General features: G+C 42.3%; 1 protein-coding gene across 1 annotated transcript in view; it reads left to right on the top strand.

Annotated features, from left to right (window-relative positions):
- The window catches only part of Arhgef28 (Rho guanine nucleotide exchange factor (GEF) 28), a gene marked incomplete at its 5' end in the record, with an annotated part of 297,038 nt that continues 285,758 nt past the window's right edge, over positions 1-11,280 (top strand). The window contains 1 exon segment of the mRNA XM_005386067.2: positions 1-54.

Here is an 11,280-nt window from a genome sequence, read left to right as displayed (position 1 = left end):
GCGGGGGAGCAGCGCCTCGCCTGGGCTCCGGACGCCGCGGGGCTCCCGCTCCAGGTAAAGGGCTCTCGGGGCGCATCCTCGGCGACCGCTGCAGCCCCGGGCGGAGAAGTTTGCCCACCTGAGTCCGGAGGGCGCAAACTTTCTCCAGGTCCCCGAGCATACCGGGGTCCGCGGCGGAGGTGGGGAAGGGGCGCCGCCGTGGGCTGGGCGGCCGGAGGAGTGGGCGCCGCCTCTCGGCCCTCGAGGGCGCAACAAGTGCAGCGGGCTGTGCAGCCACGCGCCGCGGCAGCTGCGGAGCGCAGCGCGCAGGCTGCGACGGCGGAGGCGACCCCTGTGGTCCGCGTCGGCTGCGCTTGGGGACGGAGGCTGGGGGCTCCACCCGAGTCCTAAGGGGAGCCCCGGAAATACAGGGCACGCCTGTGGCGAAGGGAGAGCCCTGAAAGCTGGGGTCCCACCTTTCCAGCGGTGCCTGTGCTCTGGGGTGTTGGGTGCTCCGAGCGATCCCAGAGTGCAGACCAAGAGCGTGTAGGCTCAGGACGGGAGCACTGACACTCATTTCGTGTGGAAACATTTGCTGTGTTTAAAAAAGCATTTGTGGACCTTTCGGTTAGGAGGGGCATCAGAATTCGGTGGCGCTCGTTGCGCTTTTTTATGGATTTGTTTTCCCTTGGGATGTGTGGATGTGGATGGCGGTACCCTAACCGGGCTTCCTAAAGGTCATAGTGACTGGCCTAGCCTGGGTGGGGAGAAATACTTGCCTGTGCAGGACTGTGTGGAATTGGTGCTCAAGCCGCCCAGGAAACCCAGCTCCACTCTCCCGGACACCACCTGGATTTCCAAGAGAGTCCACTTTAGGGGCCCACAGATTCCCCACTTTGACTACAGCTGGGCTGGCAGAAGAAGAGGCGACATCTGTCCAGCTTCTCCCTCCCCAGACCCGCGCCTGACTTTCAGTCTCCACAGACTAGGGTTTTGGAATCTTACCCCTAGACCACGCTGCTTGGGCAAAGGAATAGAAAAACAAGTTCGCTGTTTATGAAGAGCCGATCCTTTGAGTTCCCTTACGGCCCTCGGTTTTCTGCAGTTCTGTTCTCTGGTGTTCCTAGGCCCTGAAGCTGTCGAGGTCAGCACAATCCTGTTTTCAGAGCAGAAACAAATCAGACTGGCCGCTGTCAGATTCTGTCCCTGTCACATCCACTTTGCACATGACCATTCAAGCAGAGAGATTATTCCACCAGGAAAGATTCCCTCTCTGTGTCCTGGGTTTTTAATGGAAAGGTTAATGCAAATAGGTATTTGCCTAATCTTGATAAATGGCCACGCTAACCTCTTTGGAGTGTTTGGAGGAAAAGGAAGGAATGCTGTAAAGGTCTCTGGAATTTTTAATGCAACATAGTGCTTAAGTGTAGTATTCAGAGATGGGCTTTATATATGATAATGTGTGCTCATTAATTTCGATTAAATAGGACCATGGTTAACATCACACCTGACAGAGGTTGGGGAAACTGAGGCGCAGAGCTAGCTGTTGGGTGTGTGACTCAGATGGAGTGTCCTGGCTAAGGGGAGAGTGGAGAACAGAGAATCAGTGTTTGTTCTGCTTTTGACTGTTTTCTTTCTTATCAAAAGCACATAATCTGGCCAATCAAGGGCAGGTTATGTAACAGATGTTTCATTAGGCTTTGCTGTGAAGTGCCGCTGTCCTTTAGGCATTAAGAAATACTTAAAGGTAAAGGAGAAAATAGCAGTGGGTAACAGTAATTGGTAAGGTTCTACGGAATTGCACCCAGAGCCCTTCTTGGTTTTCAGGCTTTTTTTTTCCTTCTAAATTCCATGAACGATTTGAAGAGTTTGAAATATTTTCTGATTGTGTTGTTAGAAGAAATTACCCTTGTGATTAAGACTTAAATTGGTCAGGAATTTCAGGTGAGCTCTGGCATATGACCTTTAATGTACCGTGTGAGAGAGGAGGAAATGTGTTCTAAGAGGGTGTTAAAGCAAATAGGCTCTACTGTTACTTTTATGCTAAGCATTCTGTGCAAAACTGGTCACCTCCCTACTGGATCTTAACTTGAACTTCAGCGACCAAGTGTTGACTCCAACAAAAAATACTTATGATATAAATGTTGGACACCCCTTTCCCTACCGGGACGTGGCTAAGATGGTTCTGAATAGAGTATAAATTACTCTCAAACTCTCAGGCTGCCTATAATTTTATTATGCTTTAATTTACTGATCTGATATGACAGATCTGGTTTATGTGGGTTTGGTCTAATTGCATTTGTGTTAGGGTTGCTTTTAGGGAAGCACGGTAGCTATATATTCCCCACCATCCACCCTGTGACCTTAAATAAGGTTCGTTAAGAAGAGGTGAGCCGTGCTGGACAACTTCTAGTGAGGGGGCTAAATTAAAAACAGTACTATATTTGAAAAGCACCAAATTTAGGGAGTTTTGCCATGTTAGAGTTGTACTGTAAATATTATGCCAATCTGTAGGGCTTGAGGCCAGATCTCTTGCTCAGGCAAAGCTAGGCTGAGAGGCATTTTTCTCGCTTATAAAATGTAGCTTAGTTCTTGTATCTTAGTGCTTTGTGTCCTGACTGTATGGTACTCTGTCATTTTGTCCGATCTCCACCACCCTTCGTTCTTTTGTTATTATGGGATTGTAAAGCAGTTCTTGGAAACTCAAAGCCGAGTTACATTGCTGTTCTGTTACTGTAATAGTCTATAATGTGCTTTTATTTTTATGAAGATTCCATCATTTACATTCATTTAACAAATATTTATTGAAGATAGTTTCAGTGATGAACACTAGTAAGCCCAGCACTCTGGGAGGCTGAGGCAGGAGGATCACAAGTTCTAGTCCAACCTGGGAAACTTCCTGACTTAGAAAGACCCTGTTTCAAAATAAAAATGAAGGGGTGCAGATGTAGCTCAGTATGAGTACTCTGGGTAATGAAAAAAAAAAACAATAAAAACATACAAAACATAAAACATAAAAAATAACTCAAACACAAATAAATATTTGTTGAGAGCCTACTGTGTGCCTGGCATTGCTCTTTGCTTTAATTCTCTCGGTTGTTGATTTCATGCCCAAGGCAACGCCTTTCAGGCATTAGAGCTGTTAGCATCTCTAAGATTCTCAGAGTAGGCTTTTACATATTCCACATTAAGACATCTGGCTGGTCAACTAAGTCACGTAACTGTTTTATGTGATAGTGCATCGTAATTGACTCCTATTTTTCTCTTGAAATTTGATTGCAAGCACAGTTGCAGTTTGCTCATTTGTACTGTTGTGGCTCCTGGACTTCTTCTCCTGGGTAGGCAAGATAATGAGGTTTGACATCATTTTCAGTATGAGGGATGGTGGAAAGGTCGTATAATTGAATACTGGGCGCTTGTTCCAGCCATGTTGGCCTTGAACACTTTTATCAAAAATGTATTTTTATTCATCTTGAGAGATTTATTAATCTTGCTCTTGTATCACTCTTCCTCAATTAGGAATAATTTTAGGTTTGATTTTGAAGAGTACAGTGTACCTAGGAGTGGAGGCCGATGCAGGTGGGAACCAGCAGTGGTACCTTGGCTCTCTGTAGTGCTGTGTCCTAAAGAGGCCCTTCTAAGACCAGCAGGCAGATAACAGCCTGTGCACTGCAGGGACAGGCTTTGTCTGGGAGCTGTCACGTGGTCATTTTGCCTTTTTAAAAATATACACTTAAAATGTTAAGCCAGGCATGGTGGTACACGCCTGTAATCCCAGCACTTGGGAGGCCGAGGCAGGAGGATTGTTGTGAGTTTGAAGCCAGCCTGGGCTACAAAGTGAACTCAAGGCTGGCCTGAACTGCATAGCAAGACCCTGTCTCAAAAAAAAAAAAGTTACTGTATATATTCCCATCAGTCCTGGACCCATAGACATTCTTTTAAAAAAAGACATATATTGCATACTTTAGTGAAAGTCATGGTATAGCTCTTAAATTCTCTATCAATCACTGGTGACTATGCCCTTAGTGCCTAAGGCTTACTGCTTTTCTTCTATCATTTTATAGTTTAAATAAGTTATATTTCATAAACTCCAACACAGTGGCTTGGAGTGTGGACTTTGGGGCCAGACGGTCTGGGACAGGTAGCCCTGACTTTGTCCTGGCTGTGTGACCTCTCTACCTTTGGTTTTCTTTGCAAACTGGGGATAATGATAGTAACCTGCTTTATCAGATTTTCAATGAGTTAATTTATAGAAAGCTTTTCCGGTAGTGCCTGGAAGAGAGTGTCAGAAGATGGTGCTGGTTATATTGCTAACTAATGGCAAATACTCACTTAAAAAGAGTAGTAGGGCCAGGGTAGACATGTAGTTAGCATGCTTGAAGCCCTGGGTTTGATTCTTAGCACACACACACACACACACACACACACACACACACACACACAAAACAGAAACAATGACAACAGTAGTCACTTCAGCAGGTTTCCTAGGTTTCAGAAAGCAGTGAGAATGCTGAGGGGGTCAGCATGATCCAGGGGAAGTTGCTCCAGGCTGGGAGTCCAAGGCAGAATGGAGATCCTGGTGACTTCTCAGCTGTAACCTTGGGCAAGTAGGAACCACTTCTGGTCTCAGTTTCCTTATCCAGTGAAGCAGGAAGGGCTAGACTGATGATCTCTATGACCCTCTCAGTTTTAACCTTCTACATGGTCATGAAATTTGAAAGTGAGGAGACCATTTGCCAATTCAGCTTTCTTTGGTGAACACTGCCAGGAATGTACAGTCTACAGGGTCAGTACTGTGCAGGAGGCAGTTGTAAGCCTTTGAAGGAATGGTGGGCCCTGACTACTACTGGTATTGTCTAATCTCACCTTAATTGCCAGTCAGAAGGCTGAAGTGACTCAGAGTTATCTTGCTGGACTTAGTCCAGGGAGATTTCAGACCTGAAAGTCTTGATCCCATGTGGGTGGGTCAGGTGGCTCCCCTGGTCCTTTCCTTGCGAGTCCCCAGGTGCAAAAGCGTAGTATAGTTCTGGAAAAAGGAGTGACAAACAGGCTGCTTGTTTCTTAGTTTCATGATAAAAATAAATTCTGAGGGAAAGGAAGTCTCCTTAAGGATTTCGAAGCATGATGAGAACCAAAAGGTTTTCATTGGCCACATGGGTCAGGCAAAGACGCTCTACAAAAAATTTCTTTTCCCTCGAGTGACCCACTGTTGTCTATGCATTGTCACCTGGTTCTTTGTCAACAGTTTTCCTCTCTTTCTTGCTTCACCAGCTTCCTGGTTTGCTGTATGACTAAGTGTCAGAGTTTTAAAGGTAAGGGGTGCTCATTGATTAGTGAGACCGTAGGTTATTTGCTTTGAGCCCTTGACACAGGATTTCAAGCCTGGTTGTTCACTGGACCTACTTTGGTTCAGAATCTCTCAGGTAGACCTGGCATCGTTTTTAAAAGAGGAGGTTTCAGTATCCAGCTGGATTTGGCTGCCATGTCCCCAACTTTTAGGTGATTATAGTATTCTGCATTAAACAGAGTCCAGGGAAAAGGGGCAGTTCCTGCCACTCCTCATGAAGCCCTTGGGTGCTGTCAGTGTGCCAGCTATGCCCTGCTGGCTCCTCTTGTGAGCACTCCAGTTCCATCAGCCAGGGCTGCTGCTTGCCCATGGAATACCTTGTGCAGTCAGCCCTCCACCTATGGGCTCTGCTTCCTTGGAGTGAGATGCACAATAGAAAAAAATTCATCTGGACTGAGCATGTGCAGACTTTTTTCCTGTAACATTATTCTGTAAACAACACTGGGTAACAACTATTTATAGAGCATTTAGATCATATTTGGATTATATTAGATATGGTAAGAAATCTAGAGATGGTTTAAAGTATATAGGAGGATGTGCATAGATTATATAAAATAGTGTCATTTTATTTGAGGGACTTAAGTTTTCTTGGGTTTTGGTATTCAGAGGTGTTCCAGCACAACCCATTGTTGATACTGAGGGACAACCATATTTCTAATTTCTTTGATTTTGTCTGTGATAATCCTTTCTTCCTCCTGAGGTAAAATCTGTTGCAATTCTCAGAGCGCAGCTCAAACTACTTCCTTTCTGGAACCTCCAATTAAATTAGTGGCAATGAAGCTATTTTTGTTTCTGAACTTCTTTCACCCTATTCTGGTCCCTCTTATTTATGCCTTGTCACCCGGGTTCATTGTGTGTTCCTGGGTGAAAATCTCAACTTTCCAATATAGCTGTAGTTGCATTGATAGCAGGGATCTTGATGTACACTACTTTGTAGGGAACTCAAAGAAAAAAATATACGTTGGTTGGTTAATTAGTTTGCTAATTGTCATCACAAGTCCTTCTAACTCACAGCACTGCTGCAAAGAGTAGTGGTGTTGTATTGCTGTGTGTCAGGTGTAGATTGCATTGAAAATCCTGGGGTGTAGGAAAAGGAAGGGCATGGTTACTCAGGGAGCAGATGACCGGCCTTTGCAGAGGTAAAGAAAGACTTTGTGGACCTCTCCAAGGAAGTTGTATCATTCTGTCTGGAGAATGAACGATTGGAATCTGAGTCTTTGGATTCAAAGAAACCAGAAAGGTTTTATGTAGTCTCTGGCAGATGCTCATTTTGTCTGGATAGCATAACTCCAGATGGGTGATCAATATGTCGTTGAGTACTTGCAGTGATAAGGAGCTCATAATCATAAAGATAATGCCAGTCCATCTTTGGAAACCTTAGACTTTTAAAAACAATTCTTCTCTATACTTCATCTTCTCTATAGTTCATCATAGTTTTGATGCTGTGAGACCATTCTGAATAATTTTTATTGTATGATCACCTCTTACATTTTTGAAAATTAATGACATATTCTGCCTTTAAGCTTTCCTTTGTTCAGGTTGGGATAAAAAACCATGGGTTTCTTGAGCCCATGAGGTGATATGATTTTAAAGTCTCTTACCATCCTAAATACGGCTCCTATTCCAGTCTGCTTTAAAGTACAGCCCTTCTAGATGACCCTGATGGTGAGGAGGGCTACAGACTAACCCGGCCTCACTGAGACGCCTCTGTCTTCCCTTCATGGACGAAATTAGCAGCTGCAAACCAGAGAGATGGGTACACTCAGGGCTCCACCACTTCTACATTTTCTTGCACAAGTCCCCTAAGTTTTCGTATCAATTTTCACGTGTTTCTTTCATAGGCTGTTGTAAGAACTTAGTGAGGTAGGCTATCTAAATTGCTGAGCACAGAACCTAAGGTAGAGTACTTCCTCAATAAACAGTGGTTTATAACTATTGTACTTTCTGGCATTACTGATATTTGAGATTCACAGTCATCCTGCAATTACAGTTTCTTTTTATGCATGTTGCTGCTGAGCTATGTGGTATCCATGGACTTGTATAAAATTGGTTTTTTAGCCCTATGAATAGAAGTTAATATTCACCTTAAATGTCTTACGTATCTATCATAAATATTATCTTAAATTTATTTTCCTGCATTTGACCATTTGTCCTAGCCTTTCAAAAATCTTTTAGTTTGTTTATGAACTTATCCTATTCACTAGCACTTTTGTTTTCAAATTATCCATAGGGTTGATACATTCTGTTTTGATGGCTCAAAGATACTTTTTTAAAAGAACCCTCATTTTGTAGGCTGAGGTCTGAGGCAGAGCGATCTGGTGTGTACACAGATTTCAGATTGATGATTATTAGTTTCAGGCACAGTTGTTAAACTAATTCAACACTTATTTGGACCAGTATCTGATTCTGGATATATACTATATTTTCTGTACTTCCCAAAAGAAATGTGTGCTTCTCAAGTGGCTCACTCCTGGAGAACCCCTATGGCTCTGTGTATCATGGGCTTCTCCTTTGTATCCTCTAATGACCTGTTCTACAAGCTCACCTTGGATCAAACAGAAATGCCCACTGTCTAGAATTTGTAGATTCTGCCCCTTTCGAAAATGGGAAAATATGTCTGTCTCCTGTCATGAATCCATCTGACATTCTTCACAACCACTGAGAAATCATGGTTAGGAAATCTCATCAGATTCTTTCCTATTCTGGCCGGTCCAGATGCCTAGAACTTATTCCAAGTCCCTTATACTCCTTTGCAATCAACTTTGTCACTTCAAGGTATTCTTTCTGTCCTCTCTAATTAAAAAATAATTTCCCTGTTAACTGGAGACAAATCTAATTGGCCTTAGAGGAGTTTCCCTTATTTGCTTACCACTCTTCTGTACTTTGTCATCAGTCCTGAGCACATGCATCCCTTCCTTCATACACTGGCTTAAAAATAAATTGAAATAAACATCTTATTATCCTGAGCTTTTTGGAAAACTTCAGATTGTTTGGGTCTTTATTCTGTCTGACACAACTCTTGAGAGCAGGGCTCCCTTTCATTTGTTCTTGAAAAAGGGCCAGGAAAAGGGCAAAAACAAAGCCATTCTTCTTATTTGTACAAATGCAAACAGTCCAAACCAAAGCATCAGAAGGTTTTGCTTTAGTCATGAACTCATTGAATGCAATAATCTATTGGCATCTCCGTAGTATCAATGTCATTCCCAAACAGGAGCTTTATACTCATTCTCTGAACGGTGATGTGTTTAAAGGGACTCGCTTCATTGATTGTTTTTTTTTGTTGTTGTTGTTTTGTTTTCCCCGGTGCAGGGAATCCTGAACTCAGGACCTCACTCTTGCCAGGCAGGCGCTGTGCCGCTGAGCTAAATCCCCAGCCCCTCATTGATTGTTAATAAGGTTTGGAGGGGGTGGAGTGTTGTGGGAATGAAGATCCAGGCTTATCATTCTGTGGAAGAGTGCAGTGTGTCTTCCTTTTATTTTCAGAAAACTACTTTCATATATGAGACACAGCTCTTCTAATTCCTTAAGTGTTGCCTTTCACAGAATTGCCAAGTTTGCAACTTGTCAGAAGTTCTCAGCAATGGATTTCTGGTCATTGCTTTTGCACCAGTTATTGTAGCCCCTAGAGGCTTAGCAAGTTTCCTACCGGCCACTCCCTATTCTTGAAGGCAAAGAACAGCGTACAAAACCTATTATGAATGCTTTAATAGGGTTTTCACTTACTGATTCTCAGGGGGAGTAAAATAGAAGGATTTTTCTTCATTTGTGTGCTTGTAATATTAAATTATTGTACAAAGTACTTGTATATTATTTTCCTATTTGATCTCCAGAGATACTGATAGCTTACTCATTGATAATAAAGGGATTCTTGTTGCTTTATTGAAAAGGTCAGATTTAGAAAGAAATTTCTTTATTATGAGACGAAGGTCTCATGTCCTTTGATTCTTAGTCTTTTTATACAAATGTGCTAAAATCTTTAATAAAAAGGCAATAAACGTTTCACCCATAGATAACTTAGGTTATCTTCTTGATAGCTACAAAAAATGTTAGGTTAATTTTCACTTGGGCTGGGCTAGGGGAAATTCACTTTATCATGAATGGTTGGAAGAAAATCTCATCTTGACAGAATACTAAGTGTAATTTTGATACTTGTTTATCACAAGTTATTTTAAAGTTAAAAATTAAGAGTAAGATTTTTTCTTCTTTATTCATGGTAGGAATCTTTATCTTTACTAGCTGTTACTCATCAGATATCGGTCCACAAAGGTGGACAAGCAGCAGTAGAAGTTAGAAGTATGTGAGATATCTGGATTTAAGTGAACTTTAAAAGTCTTTACAGTGTCAGCTGGAATCAATTGCTGGTGTTTTGTGCCACTCATGGTTACTGGACAATAAATTGTGTCCAAGAGGAAGGTTTTAAAAAGATTATCAGCCTGAGTATAGCAGAGTTTGGATCAGGAATTTGGGTTGAAATCTTACACGTCCTTGATACATCAGGTGGGTCATGTCACCTCCCTGGGCCTTGGATCTCAGCTGAAACCCAAGGAGTCGAGGCCAGCCCATCCCCATGGTGTGTTTCATCTTTCAGGTTTTGCTTCTCCTTGGAGGGAAGGATGGTATCTTAAACCTCCTCAGGTTATGAGCATTATGCTTGGTTTCTGGAGCACATTCGCAAACTTGACTGGCTATGTCTAGGTGAGACTGTTCAGGCAGCTGAGTTTGAAGGTAATATTTCAGGGTTACACTTTACAGGGAGAAATGATTGCTCATACTGTTGAGATTACCCAGTCACAGCAGGTCATGTTGTTATTGTCAGAATACTTCGTAAGCAGTGAGGTGGAATCAGCCAGTAATAATCTAGTAATTATTTTTAATTGAGTTCTAAGATGACTGAAATGAGTATTAATTTCATTTTTGCAGATGGAACTTAATGTACTTAACTCCCTTTAGGCTGGGTAGAGAATATTTCCTGAAACATACGGCAGTTTTGATAAATGTCAAGTCTCAGCTAGCGTAAGAACATTTATAATGGTTCATTGATTCTCCTTCTTCCACACCACCTTTCTCTCAAGAAGTGCGGTAGATTTGCCTTCTGTTTGATTTTTCAAAAAAATTTGTTCTTCAAAAAGTTAGGGTAAAGCTTTAAAACCTCTAGGACTGTATATGATGTACTTCATGGCTACTGATATTAAAGAAAAGAAACTTGTGCTTTTGAAAAACTCGTGTTTTTAAAGTATGACATTCCTCCACCTTTTCATAAAACCTCAGGATGAAGCTATTCTATTATATATTGGTGGTTTGGACATTGGGCATCATTCTAGTGGAGATTTTTACCTCCTGGGTGTAGGGGCTATAAACCCTGTTAACATCCAGCAATTCTTCCCTAAGCTTTTCTGCTCCAGGGAGTTTCAGGGGTTCTGTTTGCTTATGAGTCTTCATTGCACTGGGTTTGGCCAGAAATTCTGAGGATGCAGGCGCATGTTGGGTGCTGGAGGGTCAGCGATGAGAGGCTTCTGGGTGGACCTTCAGGAGTTGTCAATGCTTCAGAATCAGCCACCATGACAGCCAATAAATACATACATGTTAATGAGGTGATATGGGCAGGGTGTCTCAGAAACCTGAAAGTATTTTTTTGCATAGTCATGCTTGATGTGATAGGGATCAAATATAGTTCAGTTTTTGCCCCCTGCTACAGTGTTTTGAATGTAATCCGTAAATATGTGTCTGCTTTACTGATGGTGTATGAGCTGGAATGTAAGTCAGTGGCAGAATGCTTGCCAAGCATGAGGGAGGGCCTGGATTTGATCTCCAGCACCAAAGTGCATGTGTGTGTGCACACAGACATAGACACACAAACAACAACAACAGTGTAGCTTGTTGTGAGTTACTTTGGCGATCTGTTTATAATAAATTTATATATAAAATAACATAAAAATATAAATATATTCTATATA

The sequence above is a fragment of the Chinchilla lanigera genome, unplaced genomic scaffold, assembly GCF_000276665.1.
Source record: "Chinchilla lanigera isolate Chin_1 unplaced genomic scaffold, ChiLan1.0 scaffold00024, whole genome shotgun sequence".
NCBI lineage: Eukaryota > Metazoa > Chordata > Mammalia > Rodentia > Chinchillidae > Chinchilla > Chinchilla lanigera.
Note: the sequence above shows the minus strand (reverse complement) of the source record. Positions and strands in the feature narration are given on the sequence as shown.